General features: G+C 40.5%; 1 protein-coding gene across 4 annotated transcripts in view; it reads left to right on the forward strand.

Annotated features, from left to right (window-relative positions):
- The window catches only part of COMP (cartilage oligomeric matrix protein), a 36,739-nt gene that overhangs the window by 377 nt on the left and 18,503 nt on the right, over positions 1-17,859 (forward strand). Inside the window, exons 1-4 of one of the 4 annotated variants that reach the window (XM_067313057.1) lie at positions 661-986; positions 2,064-2,228; positions 4,262-4,420; positions 4,997-5,140. The gene's annotated coding sequence lies outside the window, so the exon portion shown is untranslated. Of the gene's footprint in view, positions 1-660; positions 987-2,016; positions 2,229-4,261; positions 4,421-4,996; positions 5,141-17,859 lie in introns of those variants that run through there. The other 3 variants (XM_067313056.1, XM_067313054.1, XM_067313055.1) reach the window with 3 other exon arrangements.

Below are 17,859 nucleotides of genomic sequence, written 5' to 3' on the forward strand. Positions count from 1 at the left end.
CGCTGGGAGCGGAACCGTCCGGCCGCTGCCGCCGCCGCCGCCGCCGCGCGCCAGGCCAGGAGCGGTGACGCGGAGCGCACGGAGGGACGACGACGCCAGCACGCCCCGTACGCGTGGGAGGGGTGACGTAGCACGCACACACCTGGGGAGGGCAGGCGAGGGGGGGCGGGGCTCCCGCGGAAGGCGCGAAGGGGCTCGCGCCGCGCCGCGCGGTGGGGGGGGGAGGCGCCGCGAGCCACCTGGCGGGCGGGGGGCGCTGCCGCCTCTCCCCCCCTCTCCCCCGCCTCCGGCCGCGCGTGGAGGGCGGGGCTTGCTCCCTGACTGACGGCTCTGCTGGCCAATGGGCCCTCGAGCTGAGGAGGAAGGGCGGGCTGTGGTGGCGGTTGGCCCCTGTGGTGGCAGTTGGCTCCTGTGGTGGCGACGGGTCTCCGTGTGTGTGTGGGGGGGGTGGTTATCGGCCCTTGTGGAGGCGACGGGGGGCGAGCTACGGTGGTGGTCGGTCCCTGTGGTTGCAGGGGGGCCCCTGTGGAGGCAGCGGCCCCGGGGGGGGGGGGGCTGTGGTGGTGCCCGGCCCGTGTGGGGGGGCGGAGGGGGGACTTGTGGTGATGTTTGCCCCTGTGGAGGCAACGTGGGGTCCTTCACCCCTTCGTCCCCACCCTGAGCCCGGAGCTGCCAGCGCTGTTTCTGCGGCCTCCCTGCCTCACGTGCCCCGTTTGAAATGAGTGCGTTGGGTCACGCAGAGAGTGGGTAGGAGAGTTATGTGGGGGGGCTTTAGGTCTGCTTTGAGACAGGCATCATGCTTAAGAAGGCTCCGCTATTATAATAATATCTGCTCTAGCTGTAATACCTATTATGCTCGTAATAGTCGTAATTTAACAGTGTGATAATAGTCAGAAAGCTGAGTTGCTACAGGGTGAGGGTAATGGAGTGGGCCATGGAAATTCCTCCAGGTCAAGGAAGGTGAATGACTGGACCTTGCAGAGAAGGTGAGTATCACATGTTGCTACCCATAAAGAAAGAAAAAATCTGGGTGCCCTCATTTCAACATCCTTTTATTAGAAGAAAATATCTTATTTTAAGATAACCTCTGTGTTATGAAAAACATTGACATGAAAAGCTGGATAATCAATCCCTTTTCCCTACTAAAGACTTCGTTTAACAATTGTAAGATGCAAATACATACTGTCTTTTTATAAGTAACTTTAATTTTGTTCTTGCTGTTGGTGTAGGATAAAGCCTCGAACCAAAACAAAATGTCGTACCAGATTTGTAGCTGTTAAGCTGAAGTTTGAAATGCATCCCTTGTCCTGGGAATATTGTGCACCAAATTGGGGAAAAAAGCAAGTAGAGAGAATACACTTCCACACACCAACCATCTGAATTTCTCTTTAGCTTTGAGCCTCTGTGAAAAAGTGGACTACACCAATAATTTATTATAAAAGTATCCTAATTAAGGATTCAGATTAAAGTAGGTTAATCAAACAAACCACTAAAACCAAAAGGCAGAATGAAAAATTGATCCTAGAATTACGACTGCCACATCAGCTGCTATTTTGCATGGTGACATCAAGATAAGTCATACATAATTTCACCAGTGTTACAGGACAGTCCGAATGTTCAGGCTCTTTTGATTTCTGAAGGTGAAATGCAACTAAATTAAGAACCATCTATAATCTCACTGGAAAACATGCAGGGGATGAACCAAATAGGTGTTTCCATAAAGCAAACTGGAAATTAACTATTTTGTAGTTCAGGGAAAAGTTTAACTGTGAGAAAATAATAAACTCTATTTTAGGATGAAAACAGAATTGAAGAAGAAATTTATAAAATCAGGTAGGCCGTTTGGTATAGACACTTATTTATTAATAAACAGAACATACTTAAACTTTTGGCTGGTTTACAGAATCCTCAAAAGTTTTGGACACTGATCAAAGTTTTGATGTGTTGCTAATGGTTGCCTGGATTTTTTTCCCCTGTCCTCTGCATAATATGGTAAATAAGAATGTTTTCAAACAGACATTAGCTGGAGAACATATAGAAAACTGCAGGTCCTGTGCTCGTAGTGTCATCAGAAGCTGCGTTCAGTTTGCGATGTGGAAGCACCAGCGACGTGGGCTGTGTCCTCGGCCAGAATCGCGCTGCTGTCTAAGGTGCTGAAATTGGAGGGCTGCAGAGAGGTTCTGTGGCTCCCCCACCCCCCCAGGAGGTTCCGTTTCCCTGTTACACAGGTAAAAAGTAAAACCACAGTGAGCTGGGTGTGGGAAACCTGTAGTTCACTCTGATATGTTTTGACAAGGGCAAGCTAGATTAACCTGGCAATTAGTTGCGGCCATTGGGCTCCTGGTTAATGTGTTTATACCAATATAGAGGCATGACTTCTGAAGAGGATATATCTGTATCTCATGGCATAATTGTTTAATCATAGTTCATTGCATGCTAGAAACTCTGTGGACTACTCTGGTGTATTTTGAGATAAAACATGTATGCAGGCTACACTACAAAGCTTCCTGGACAATATTTGTTTCTGTGAGCTGTGTTTTATCTAATGTTCTTGTAAAAGTTTTATCTTTTAAATATGGGCTCATGCAGAGGGATGGCCATCTGAGTCATTGGTCTTTACTGCTGTGTGCCCGATATGAAATCTGAAAAGGTAACACTTTGGAAAATGAGAACACAATCTCTGTGAAGATTATGGTGTTTTACCATTTTTATGCATGGATAGAAGCTAGAATTTGCAGGACATACTTAGTCATAAGAAACTGTCCAAGAGAACAGATATGGATGAATTTAAAGAGGATGCTTTTTGCTTGCTTCCACGAGCAAGAAAGTTTAAGCTGTTTATCTTGAAGAGGTGATAATAAAGGTTCCTCTTGATTGTAAGTGTAGAAATGATGTGTACTGCAGTTTAGCTGTTGATAGAAATAATTCAGTCCTGTCTCAGAATAATTAGCTGTGCCAAAGGATTTTCCTTGAAACTCATTTCAATTCCAAGACACATTAGCGCTGGGATTTGCTAACATCCTCCATTCAGGACTGCACAAGAGAAGAGTGAAAAAAAGCTGTTATAAAAAAGAATGAACTGATTGGTCTCTGCAAACTCCAAGCCTTGGAGATAGTGTTAGGAAGTGTCATGATGACGTGAAGGGTTCAGAGCCAATCAAATTGCGCTGAAAAATCTTTGCAGAGCTGCTACTTTAAATGACAGGGTTGGCTAAAAAAATCAAGTATTCTTATCCTGGGATAAAACATTTAGGGTTAGGGGACAATAAGTATAAAGCACATTTTTGTGTTATCTGATATCTTGCAAGTGGAGATCACATGTTCTTGACAAAGAATTCATAAGAAATGCTTACACATTGCACATCTGTATACAATAAGTACTGTGATTTTGCAATACATTAACATATTATAGAACTATAAATGAAATCAGTAAATTTATGCATATTTAATCACTTTACCTTCCTATCAGTTTTGTCACTGCACATCTGCATTTTAGCATCTATTTATTTTTTCTTTTTGGTTTAATATTCATGTAACTCTCATCGGCTTAAAAGTTCTTCTCTCCCTGTTTTTCCTTTTGTTTGCCTCTCTCCTAAAACAAATCTTCAGGTGAAAATCCCTTGGAGTTTTACCCAGCCTGACTGCTAGAAAATGAAAGAGCAGAGAATATTTGTTTTAAAAAAACCTATTTCCCTGTCAGAGTATACTGAGAAATTTTCAATATCAAAGAATCTTGAAAGAGAAAATCTTCTAATGAAAAAAGCACCAAAAATGCAGCAACGAAGCAAAAATTTTTGAAGGCTGTAAACTAGCCATTCCATTGCAGATGTTACACTTCTGCTCAGTCACCACAAGAGGGACATAGAAGGAAAGCTAACATAGCATTGGAAAAAAATCAAAAGAACAACTTTATGCGGATACATAGCAACATATATTTTCCTTTTGTTTGGAAGGATCTTCTGGGATCATAACATTTCAATAGCTTCCTTCATCCCAAATAATCTCTAAAAAGCTTCATGGACTTTATAAAATGTAATAATAAGTATTAATAGCTAAAATGGATTTTTTCCCAGAACTTCATAATCTTTCCTGACCTTTTTCCTACTGGAATGTCTGTAGTAGTGTTGGGACAGGGACTGGTTGGGCTGGCTGTATTTTTGTTCCATCTCTAGCTATTGGACCAACAAATATTGGAGCATTTAATAGGCACTGGACAAGAAGATTATGGAGCTATTTTTGTTTACTTGTATTTGATTTTCAGGAACTAATGGCTGATGATGCAAATATCGTAAGAACAGATCTCATATAAATGCCTTCGTGAAATAAGAGGACCGTAAAAAAAACCCTAAGTGGATGTTGAAAGGTTTATTGGATTCTTGTGGAATTAAAAACCACAATCCTAATATGCACTAAATCGAAGGTAACGCAGCATGCATATTTAAGCATGTGCAGTCTATGAATCCCTAATGTCAGTAAAGCTTTACTTCCAGCCATGATGAGACAAAGGCATCTCTAGTTGGGCGTGCTGCTTTGTTTATGGGATCTGTACAGAGCCAATGATATATAAAGAAGAGTTCTGGAAGAAAGCATTGCTTTGAGTAAGGTGGAACTAAAGATTTTTTTTATTATTATAACTTTACAGAGTTCAGTCCTTAATGCTTATGTTTCTGTAAGTGTTTTACCATATCATTAAAAGGTCTGTCAAGTGGCATTAGATTGAATGGTCATTTTTAGAAAGCCCTTTAATGCATGGAATGTTTTCATGAACTAAAAACACATCAGAGAAATATTATTGTGCAAATGTAAAAATTTCTCTAAGGTGTCAGAAATCCGGGTGCGACAGTAAATGCAACCCAGCTTTGATTTCAGAAGTACCAGTAACGTAGCACAGAAAATTCACAGAGATAGGCCATCACTCATTATTAGGGGAATCTCAGCTCTTTCAACCTTCAACAAATTGTGTAATATTTCTGTCTTTCAACTGATTTACCTGCAGGTTCAATTGCAGTGTGGCTGTAAAAAGTGTTCCCGAAGCCAGTCATGGATAAGTGGCTTAAAACAATGAAGGAGAAGGAAGAGAAGATCTTGAAATTTCTTCAGTGATCTTGACTGGTTCTGCTTATACTACCGGAATGTGAAGGTACTCAGATATTAAGGTGATGAATGCCATAAAATGATATAACTGTAGCAGTACGTGAAAGCCACTAAATGAAACTAGTCATAAACTCAGTGCTACAAACCAATTTTCTTTTACTGTCTAAGCTAAGGGGATACTAAAAAGTAATAAACTGTGAAAAGGTAATTTCATATTAAAATATGAATTAAAAATATTTTGTTTTAATATAGAATTTGAAATCCTTCCTCCACCCCAAATATATTTAAATCCTTCATAGCTCTCACTCCTTGAAAATAGCTGAATGAATATGAATGTCAGAAGACTGTGTTCATCCTAAACAATGCCACGTTAACACAGAATCTGAATTCAAAGAACTAATGTAGGGGAAAAACCTTCTTAAGAACAGAACTTCTGGCTTTGTGCACAGTTTTTGGTAACAAAAATACTAGATGAAGTGAGCTACTTCTAACTGGCCATAAAATTCAGATTGCTAGCAAAAAGGCATCATTTTTAAAATCCAAGAAAAAATTGCTGGAATTGATGGATATATTCAAGAGGATACTTGAGAGTAACTGTTGCCTATTAAGACTTTCTTTTGTAGGAGTTCTAGAGGGAGCAGACTTGTTAAAAATATTCTGTTTGTAAAGGGGCATAAACAGTTCTTTAAACAGGATTTCTTCAAAACAGCTGTTGTTTTATCTCAGCTTAAAAACAAATTTTGAAGCTCCTGATTGACTACAAAGACTGTACATCTTTCTTTGTTTTAATTTCTGGCAGTTATCCTAGGCAGGTGGAGAAGCAGTGAGGTTATTTTGGTATAATGTAAAATCCAGTACTTCACAAATGGTTTTGATGTGTGTTTGAATTTTGTGGACTAGTGTGTCTCCCTCTGTTTTAGTGGGGAAAATGTAAGAGTGGTGATTTTTTAGGTTATCTCTGGTGTCATTTAAGTTTATAAATACTTTGAGTTTTAGCAACCTGATTTCCAATGTGGTAACAACTTTCTTCCTTCTCAAAGCTCTACTGCCTTACAGACATGTTTTTAACTTTGGGGAATGTAACTTGCACAGGGTTAAATGTGAGGCTGTTTTTTGTAAACAGTATCTTAGGAGAATAAATTGTTCGAAAAGCAGTATTTTTTTGAGACGCACCCTGTCTTTTTCTTTGCTAGTTGTTTAAGTGAATAACATGGTTCCATTCTCAACATATGTTCCAAGTGAATCCTTCCTCCTGCTGTGGGAGAAGTCTGTTAATTTGGCACTTGTCTTAAAAATGAAATAATGTAAGCAATCCAATTATTAGCTCTGTTGCCTTCTGGGTTTTGCTGGTAAGTATCTAAAATTTTCTGAAGGTTATACATGTAAGAACATGTGTTAAACCATATAATGTGTCTATATGACTTAGTTGTTCAGATTCCTGTTGGACTAGACACATGCACCCAAGATGGTCCTGAAATACCAACCGTTTAATTTTCCGGTTGCCAGCTCACAAGATTTATTCTCTCTGGCTTTTTCACAGACATGTCAGTTCCCCTTGATGTGAAATACAAAATCTACCAACTAGTCCTTGTCTTCCCATTGTATATATTAAAGGTTCAGAAAACACTAAATGTAAGATCTTCCATACTATAGTAACCGCTATAGGTAGGACTAGTAATATTAGCAATTGTTTTTCCTCTGTCTCTTGCCTGAGAAAATACAGATCTAGAATTGAGGGAGAGCAAATGTATTAGGTGTCACAGCAGCTTTGCCAGCATGGAAGCCTTCCCATTAGAAACCCTGTATTTCTGATGTCTTGGGGTGAGTGCAGGGCAAGAAGAGATTGGGTGACTACCCAGACTGGTTTCAGGATGGAGAGGTTTACTTGAAGTGGAAAGAATGTTTTCCTTGCAGAATGTTGTGGATTTGAGGAGGAACCAAGCCAGTACTGAACACAGGTCATGAATGGTTACAGTGTAGCTGTGTAATGCCTTCCCAGAAGTCATGAGTTCCTTGGGAATGTACCCAGGCCACTGGTGGAATTTCATCAAACGGAGCATATGAAAAGATCAAGAAGACAGTGGGGTCCCAGATTTTAACAGAGATTTTGAGATTCATAGTGTGTCAGCAGCTGCTACAAGCGCTATAATAGAAGTGTAGTCTGCTTTAATTCTTGCAAGGCCCATGGCAAACCTATGAACCCATCATGAAGTCCAGACACTGTGCAACTGGGGCTGTGTGTACTAAAAAGTGAATTACTGGGCTTGATTTATGATCAAACAAAAGTTTTCAAACTGCTTCTCACTTCTGGTCTGGAAATCCCTGAGCCTTATATCATATGGAAGAAACCAGAACACAGAATGCTTTTATGCAGTTGTTAGCAAACGTTATTAAGAAAATGAAATGTTGTTGAACTAGATCCTGTGGCCGTGGTTTCAGCTATAGTATGAAGGCAGAGCAAAGGTGCTATGGGAAACTTTCTGGCAAGTAAGTGGTGTGCCAGTCTCGGGCAAGATATTAACATTAGGCCACCTTCCTGGCAGCAGACTAGTGTATGACTCTACTGGAAGAGATGATTGCAAAAAGGATCTGAAGAAGGTCTGCAGAGCAATAATTCTAAACAGCACTTTAGTAATGATGTCATTTAAACAAAAGGAGTAATATTAAACATTGAGCAATGGACTCCTTTGGATCAAGAGCAACACAAGGCCACTAGCCAAGAAGCAGAAGACCTTCTACAGCAGGAGAAGTTGCACAGAGTAATAAACAGCTTGTGGAAAGTCCAAAGTATGCAAGGTCAAGGATGAAAAACCATATTAGAAGAATTCTGAGGAGTGGCAGGGGAAATAACCTAATATTTTCTATGAGTTTGAGGGCTTATTAGAAAATAGAGGGGAGGAAGATTACAATTCCAGTCAAATAGTGCATTCACTTATGATCAGTCCATGTGTCTTGAAGTCGGAAGCCAAATCTTGGGCTAGCTGGAACACTGGAACAACATGGATGGTTTCTGTGATCTCAAGACTGTTACTGGACTATTCATTTGGGGCTTAAATCAAACCCAGGTGATAACCCTGCATCCATCCCCTCACTACTGTGGAAGCAGAAATGCTGAAGCAAAACATGGGGCATTATCCTTGTGGACTTGATAACCTGATGACCATCAGGAAACATCAAAAATATAATTTAAAAGCTGTATTATTGTAGGTCTTTTTCATTATAGTATGATCCAGTTATGGAGCTACAAATGGTCTGAATTGATGGATCACGCTCAGGCTGGGAGTGGTGGTCTGGAGATTAACCCTTTACTAGCAAGTACATATTGTTTTAAACAAATTCTCACTGAATTCAGCTATGAATAGCTGAAGGCCTGGTTGGCTTTGCAGGAGGCTGCACATGCTTCACTCTTTTCCTTTTTATACCGTTCTTTCCATGTTCCACTAGAGGCCACCACAAACCTCATCTTAAGGAAAAAAAAAAAAAAAAAAAGAGGGGGCACCTGCAGTACTAAATGGCCAAAGCTCCTGTTTCATAGGGAGATTTAGAAGTCGAACTTGGATCTCCCTAGAACAACGTTTCTTCCCACTATGTGAGGAGTAACTCCCAGATGTGACTTGAAGCCAGCAAATGATCTCAGGCAGTGAGATCAGATTTTGCTGAGTATACAGGGTTAGACATGTTCATTACTCTTTCCAGAAGATCTCCTATCCAAGCCATGCATTGATATTTGATTTCCTTGGGAAATGCAGGCCTTTGCTGTAACCTTTACTGCATTTGTATATAAAGACCCTCACAGTTTCAACAATGTCTCCTGCCTTGCCAGTAGAAAGTTGCTTTTGTGGTTGCTATTTATTCACCTGAGGCGTGGGGTTCCTGGAATTGTGTGCATTTTCCTGGAAGAAGTGTTGAAGGGTGTAATGGCTTGTGCAGAGAGCATTCAAAGACTGAAAAGATGTCAAGGAGAGGCAAGGCAGCTGGAGTTCAGGGAGAGCTCTCGGATTCCACTCTCATGATAGGTATTTCTCTGGCCGTTATTGTCTCAGGAACTCAATGTCGCTTACACCCAAAGAGTTTTGGCTTGAGTAAAGGTTAATGGAAGAAACTGACTGCTGTGCTAGCCAAAAGCAATTGGCCTTTGTTGAAGGAAGCGTTACAAAAATACAGAGGACCAAACTGCTAGTTTCCATGTGGAATTAAAATTAGAGTAATTCTGTGACTGTTGCAACTGGTCAGAATATGTGTCCTTGCAATCTTTGGATGGGAAGAGCAGTTTAAATGAAATAAGGACTTACTCTGAATCTTTACCCAGCCATGACACTGAAAAATATTGTGAAAAAGATTAGTTTTGCTTTTGTGGCTGTTTCTTCAGCTTTGGGTGGGGCCAGGAAAAGGAATTGCCAGAAATCTCCAGAGCCAGTTCATTCCTCTGAGATTTCTGGTCTGATATTTTCTTGAAAACTCAAGAGGTTTGGATCAGCCTCCAGACTCCATCTTTCTGGAGAACTTCCCACCACTTGTGAGCCTGTGTACATGCCATTTTTCCATTTCTCTAGGGGGGGAAAAAAAAACCCATAGTCTGGATGATGTTGAATTTTCCTGTGAGTTTATAAATGATGTACAAAGAAGCACAGATTTCAAATAAAGACATAATCTGTAATGTCTCAAAGGTTATGAAAATAAAATGTGCATGTGAAAAGAGATGTGTGATAAGATAAACTGACAGTATATTGTGTCTGGAAAAGCATGCATTTAGTAGCCAGTAGCTTCTTTGTTTCCAGTCAGTGAAACAAACGGTGGAACAAACAGTTTTACAAATGAAACTGCTTTAGTATTAACAGGCCTTTTGAATTGATTCTTTTGACTTCTACCTGTTAATAACTTTCTGTTGGTCTGGGCCGGGTAGCACAGGCATACCCTTCAGCATGGAGAAAGCTGCAACTCGGATAACATTTTTAAGCGTTACCTGTCTGCTTTGAGGCCTGAGTGGGGGCCTTTTGCATGAGAACAGCTGAGTATTTAATGTTGTTATCTAACCAAATGTGAATGAGTGCTCAGCTGCCTAGGTCTGTGCTCTCATTTCTGTTTGAAACCTTGTCTTTATATCAGATGAGATCTCTCTTTTGAGAGAGACAAAGTGCTCCTGCTTCTGAGGACGATAACTGTCCTTCCCCACCTCCAGAGCGTGGGCCTGTGAACATTTTTGTCTTTTCATTCCTATGACAGCTGTAATTATCTTTGACAGAATGCCTATGGAATGCCTCAGGCAAATACTGGAAGGGGGACATCAGTGTGGAGGATATACTGTGATATAATGGGGTCTGTCTTGAAGACACTGGGTTTATCATTCTCTGCTCATCCTTGAGTGGACGTCCTTTTGTGGTCAAGGTTTTGGGGACAAGCAATAAAAGCCTGAAAAAGAGTTTCCAGGAGGGAGACTCATTCTTGTTTGCCCAAAATCTAACAAAAGTCACTAATGAGTCGAAGTGGAGTATGAGCTTAAAATTTTGAGAGGCAATGTTCTGCTCTACTGCCACCATAAGAGGAAGAATGTTTTTTGTGGAATATTAAGGCTCTGCTAAAATAATAAACCTTTTTTTTCATATTCAAGATTCTCATTTTACATATGGATAATAAGACAACTTTAGAGTACGGCCTTGACAACCTGTCAGTGCTTCATGTATGCCTCCATTCTTTGTGCTCTCCATGAATCTCCTAGTCATCTTGATTTCATGGCAACTGAAGAAAGCACCTACACCAGAAGAATTTTCATCGTAATTCCTAAAGGCTTTTTTTCCCCACTTCCCTTGCATGAGAAAAACTCTTATTTCTGCATGCAAGTATTAAACTACTCATATTAAAACTGGATTTAAGTCTGTGGTCTCTTCATCAAGTATGGAGTATTGCATCTAGTGATCAGCTTCTTTTCCCTCTTTGCGTCTCCCATCCAGTGTTTTGAAGAATTGAATTTGGAGAAAGCAATGGTTAGACTTCTGACCTAGCTCTTTCAGCATCCCCTCAGCCAGCGATGATGTGAAGGAGACTAAGTTAATTCAATGTGATCTATCCTTTCTTCTTTGTACAAGATAATTCTCATTTTCAGCACTGAAAAAGTTTGCATCTCTTTCAACAGCTGACTGCAGTTTATGTTTTTACAGAGTACCTCAGCAGTGGTCTGTTGATCACTGGTGTCCTGAAAAGACCTGATTGCTTGGTGCTGGTTTTGCTTATTTCCAGCTGTTAAATCATGGTAGATATCTTCCTTCTGTTTTATGGTGGGGTTATTTTTAATGTAAGCAGTAGAGCTAATTGATATGGAGAGGTTATGTGAAAATGAGCAAATGGGAAGAAAAAATGGCTCCTGTTACAGTCAGTGAGAGCGGAACTGTCAAGAGAACTATCATTAATCTTGAATCAACACTTATTAAAAAGCTACAGCTTTTTGCTGCATGTGTCCAGGAGGCCTGAACTGCTTTGCTTAATTTAACTTCTGGCATGGAAAATTTCTTGATGTTCCCTTGAGATGTCCACAGAAAGGACAGCTTTGTGGTCTGTGTGAACATAGTTAGTAGAACTACTGGTCCAACATGTTGGAAAAGGTAACTTACCACTTCATACTTCTGAGGTTGAATAAACTGTGAAATTCAGATTTTCTCTGTGGGTCTTTGGGATCTGACCATAGAAAGCACAGTGCTGTCTCCTGTGAATGGATGCTAACCATTCCTTGGCTGTCTCCATAAAAAGGGAGGTTTTCTCTGGAGCCCCAAGCCAAAATGTTTCCTTCTTTCTGCTGTTCTGCACTCTGTTATGTATTTGGCAGTGCTCTCTGTCCCAAAGGTGTCTATGTTCTGCTGGTATTAGGTATGAATAGATTGTCAGGTTCTTTGGGATCTTCCTTGCTGAAAGGCGCTATGGAAACTTGATCTTTTTTTGAAGTTGCATGGCAAAGGACTAATGGCATGTGCCAGCTTGTGGCTGGAAGGCAGTAATTTGAGGACAGCAAATACTGGTCTGTGTAATACTTGTATATATGGTACAGAAATAGTATAATTTATACACGGTATGTGCATTTATGTATACCTACTGAACTGATTGTGTGTAGACAGTTCCAGCAACAAATCAGAGTAGATATCCAGGGTCCCTCAAGTTCAGTATCCTGCCTATGAAGGGGTCAATAGCAGATGTTTCTCTTGAGTTAATAAGTTTTGGTAAATGATCAAAAGCAAGTCAGTGCTCCCTAAGAGAGGTCCCTAGACCATTAAAAAGTGTACATGCTGTCTGCCCACCTACATGCGTGATCTCAGAGCCCTGAGCACTTCCAGTCCCTTCTGTAATGAGACAATTCCTGTTTACACTATTGCTGAAGACCCCTAGATTACACAATAGGAAGGTTTGACCACAGGGATGGATTATATACATCATTTAGGGGAAAAGAAAAGCCAGCCTGTGTAGAACAGCTTTTGTTTTTAAGCTTTGCCATCCCTGAGAGTTTTGGGAAGTGACTTAGTACATACTGAGCAACGAGTGAAAGCAATCAGTAAAACTGTGTTATTGTCATTATGACTCTGGGAGGTGTCTTTTAGTAGCAAAAACCAAAAAGGAGACCACGGCCAAAGCAGTTTTACTGAAAAAAACCTGCATACTCCAAGCATTAATGATACTCCCAACAATAATTCCCAGCGAGACATGATGGCTTAACCATAGCATCAGTTTGCATCTCTCTTGGTCAAAACAGCCTTCAGTCTTCTCCTTTTTTCCAGTACAACTCAGTTAATTATTCCCAGTTCCCTCAATGAGTCTGAGCTCCCACTGGCTCCTGGAGCAATAGTAGCTCATTGTTGCAAATGAGTTTAATCCACTGTTAGTCTTTATTGTCCTTAATAGAAAATGGCATGAATAGTAAAGGAAAAAATGTGAGATGTTTCCTGTAAGGCCTTTAACAACCCTCATGGGTGTATGATTACAACATATGCTGGGGAATAGTTTTGAACAGGGTGGCGGTGGGGAGTAGGAGCTCTGGCAGTATTTTACACCCCCATCTGTAAGCCTCGTTACAGTGAGAGGAAGGGAAGGATGGGAGACAGCTCTTCTTGATCTGAGTGTGCCACTGCTTTTCCGCCCCTTGGGCTTCTGATTTCTCACAGTTTGTCTTTGGCAGCTTAAATGAGAGACAAAGCAAAACTGAATGAGGGCTGATATGAAATTTTGGGACTTATAAAATCCCTTTGATTGGCCTCCTGCCCTCCATTTTGTAATGAGTGTTTTAGTTCCAGGTGTCTTAGTTTTCTTCAGACAGGATTATGTTGACACCATGTCTGAGGCATTTTTGGAAAGTGTAGGATTATCAGTGTGAGACCCAGAAGCGCAGAACATTTGACAGTGCTGTGATCTTTCCACAGGCAGCAAAGAAATTACAGTATCAAAATCCATCAAGCCACTGGTAAGTACTGGAATGTATTTTAAATAAAGCACAACATCCAGAGTGATCTTTTGTTTATCTTCAAGTATATCAGATTTTCGTTCTAGGCAGAGAGAAACTCTAGGGCTTCAGAGAATAATCAGGGAGGAAATCCACTCCTTGCTTCCTTATTGTGGTAGGTGTGCTGCAAGGAGTGTGTTGAACCTGGCGCAGTTGAGAGGGGTTCCACATTAAACAAGTCAGCCCTGGGTGCACTAATAGTCCTTAATTGTCCTGACCAGCCTCACCTGGGACCTCTACTCCACATCCTCTGCCCTTTAGTTTGGGGCTACAGTTGAACTCAGGCCTCGGCCTTTAATCCTGGCCTGAGTTACTTGTAGTGTACCTGTGTACAGCTCTCTCTCTGGCCTCATCTCCTGTTGTTCCTGACTGTATTCCCTGGCTGGACCCTGACCTGATTTGTCACCTCTCTTTGTCTGAGACTGTTGATGGAACCTGTTAGTGGTCCCCTGCTCTCTGCTCAAGTACTGTGAGACTGTGCCCTGGTGAGTGAGGCCACTGCCCTGCTGATACTTTGGTCTCTCTTGGTTCCTGGCTTGTCTTCCCCTCGTCCTGCTCTTGCTGTTCCATGACAAAATGCAGGAGTTGGGATGTGGGTCTTTCTCTTTCATGCCTTTGATAGTGTTCTGGGCTTGAGTAGCCAGTCTAGGTTAGCCTCATTCATGTTTCCTGCTGCCCTTTGAGTCCTTGAAGCTCAGTATCACATCTCTGATGAAACTGAATGGTGGTTTTGTTGCTGTTCACTTATGCAGTTTTTATTTGTTGAAGGACTATTTGTTTGATTTTTTTTTTTCTCTTGCAAAAGTATAACTTTTCTCGCTGATGCTCCTCAGAGTTTCTACATTGTTGTGTGTCATTCTCTCAGCTGATGAGGGCAGAATATGCCACTTCCAGGAAGGTCAGGAAATTACAGTGGTAATGAGGCTGCCCAGACAATATGTAGTATCACTTATTTTGATGGATGTGTGTGTGCATTTATTTTTGGTATCTTTACATGCCAGTGTTTGTAAATGAAAATTTCTCTCCCCCATCGCCTTCAGAGAAGAAAGCTGGTTTAGTAATTACAGTGCTGGCATGAGCCTTGGGCATCCAGGTTCAATTCATTTCCATGTTGTGACCTAGCACAAGCTGCTTAACTTCTGAGTGATTCTGTTTCATGTCTGTAAAGCAGCGTTCTTCCTCAGAAGAGTACTGTGGCAATAAAAAGTTGTTGGGTGATTCAGCTTTCTCATGGTTGCTACAAATTAGTTATCTCGTTGGAGGTCTCATTAGAGAGATGAAGAAACAAAAAAGCCTGTGGGACTGCAATTGCTTCCAATTAGTACTGGTAGCTTCCTAGGTCAGGTCCAGAGGCATAGTGAATCTGTCCTGATACGGAAGATGACACACTTGGAAATTTTCAGTCTAGCACCTTTCTCTTTCCCATACCTCAGCATTCACTGAATAAAAGGAAACGAAAGAGGCAGTTCTAATAGTATTGGAGGAATAAGTAGGAAAGTTGATGCTTTTGGAACTCTAATCTTACTTTGAGGATGGTGCTACTTTCTGTGCTGTAAAGCAATAGCTTGCTCACAGGAGACTTCCATGTCACCATGTGCCAACTGCTGTGACACTGTGGTTGTGGCCCAACATTATGTCATTCTGCCAATTGCCACAGTGAGTTGTGTGACTTTTTTTTTAAAACTCATGTAAATGGCTTTACTGATATTAGTCAAATTCCATTAATTGATAGAAAACAACAATAAAAATGAATGATAGAGTTAACATAGTGCATAATGAAGCCTCAGGCACTCACTATGTCTTGCAGGATTGATTCTCTGTCATCGTAGTTGCCATTGGTTAAATGGAAGAAATATTAAAAGTGCTTATAATAGGTCTTCAGCGACCTTGTATCTTGCTTCTCTGAGGGAATTAAAGCTGGAGACATGAACCAGGCTGTGGCAAGCTGTAACTCTCCAAACATGTAACAAAGCACAGCCTTTTTGGAATATTGCATCTTGCAATAAATTAGGCATACAGGGCAGGGAGGGGTTGTTCTTACCTGTTCACTGATGGAGTTTGTATATAATACTTGTTTTGCTCTAGGTGTTTATGCCAAATAATGAATCTGCCTTCCATAAAGCATCAGTACTATTGTTTAAAAACTATACCTGAACTTTGCTACCTCAGGACTGCAAATAGTTCTAAGTACAGATCATTTAGGAATCCTGTTTGTTGAGACTGTGTTTTAGCAACGGATGAAATAAGTATTTGTACATAATCAAGCTGTAAAATCATGATTTTCAAGCTGTTATGAAAATAATAGTTTTTTTTTGTTTTGCCCAGAAGCACATACTAGAAAGGTAGGACAAACTGAAGAGTCTGTTGGCTGTCAGGCATCAAACTTCTCACTGTCCAGTCCTTTTCACAATGGATATCTTGGCAATTTGCAAGTGTTTGAATATAGCATTCAAAATAAGTAGAAGCTGAAAAAAAAATGAGCTGTAAAATTCTGATGTGTTAGGTTTCTTATTGATCCACTAGTTGCTAATGAGTGAAATACAAATGAGTATTGCATAAATACATCAGGTCGGTTCAACTTCAGTTGTAATAGTGCAGTTCAGTAGAATAGGTAATGTATCTTCTGTGTCATTGATAGCTTATGTATGGTGACAATTACGTAAAATTATGACTGATTATGATTTAGTTCAGACTTGGACTTTTATTCCTATTAAAAATGACTAATAGTTGATAATTTGTAACGACTATGATGACCTTCCATCTCTACTTTTCTATATTGGATGTATAAAACTTGGAGGCTACATACATTACTAGACTTTTCTACAAAAGCACAGATTTGAAATGCGAGTCTTCAAAGGAGGAACTAATCTGTTCTCTATGTCCCTGGTGCATAAGGAAAACAAGGGACTTAAACTGTGTCCCTGGGAAATATTTTCTAACAGTAGGAATGTAAAGCATTGGAAGGTTGCCTGGGTGCCTGTGGAGCCTCCATCAGGGGAGGCATTTAAGAACAGGCTAGAGAAATCTTTCTAAAGAATGGCATAAGTACTGTTGATCCTGTATTGGGAAGAAATGGAGAAGATGACTTTTGAAGTCCCTTCTAGTCATCTTTTACATGATTTGTTCTCTTATGGCCATAAGTGTGTAAGAAACACCGTAAAACACTTAGCATACTATTTCAGAGGGTGTAGGTGTTTTCCACTTATTTTTAGAGTTTGACCTTACATGATTGAAAAATCACTTTTTCCTTCTGACTTTTGTCTTTCACTTGGCAAACATTAGTTAAAAACACAGAGATGGAAAATATGTAAGCTTTAAACTAGTATGAGCTTTTCTTTTTGTTGTTTGTTTGTGTGCTAGTTTCACTTGTGATGTCAACTCCAGTCAGGGAAAAAGGTGTAACTAACCTGGCACTGTACAGAGTTCAAAAATATTGTTACATTGAAGCCTAAATAAACACTAGCTACTGCTCACTTTTTTTGTATCAGTAATCCTTAAAAAAGTGGTATTAACAAATCTGGAATCACATCAGATAATAACAAGTTCAAGATATATTAGCTTCTTTTTAATTTGTCCTTTTTAAACAGACGCAGGCCCCCCAAAATAGCCGAACTCTGTCTGAACACTTTCTGATCTGCTACTGTGTGTTTAAGCTGTGTTAGAGCGGTGATTTACAGGGATTTCTAACCCTCAGATCTGAATATAGAAAGATATAGAATGATTCCAAGGAAAATAAGGGTAGGAATGACCTCACCCTGTGGAGACACCGTGTCTTGCTCAACTCCAGAAAGCTATGTAGAATCTAGCTGCATTTTTCTTTGTAGTTATTTTGCTACCATCAATGAGTAGAAGTGATTCCAGAAACTGTTGCAGACCAAAGAGAAAAGGCCTTGGGTTTCTGGAAAAAGAGCATGAAGACATATGATCACTGCCTTCCTATGCAGAAGACCTATTTGTTCAAATACTTGTAATTGGTGTAATTCAGATTTAATATGCTTTGCTTCATTTTGCTTAGATTAAGTGGGCAATAAGAAGCATTATTCTGTCACTATGCTGTCCCGTATTAATTCTTGCTGAGGGTTATGAATGTTGTTTTTCAGCAGCAGACAGTCCTGACTTGATTGAGGCTTGAACTTGCAGCTTCTAAGAACATGCTCACAGATTTCTTCTTTTGCTGTAATATATCTCTCTGCTAACTCTGCTAACAGCAGAGTTACTTTTAAGTGACATGTACTTCATGAGAGACATTTCAATAAACTCTCCAGCCTCTGCTAATAGCTTCATTATTA

This window comes from Apteryx mantelli, chromosome 30 (genome assembly GCF_036417845.1).
Source record: "Apteryx mantelli isolate bAptMan1 chromosome 30, bAptMan1.hap1, whole genome shotgun sequence".
Taxonomy (NCBI): domain Eukaryota; kingdom Metazoa; phylum Chordata; class Aves; order Apterygiformes; family Apterygidae; genus Apteryx; species Apteryx mantelli.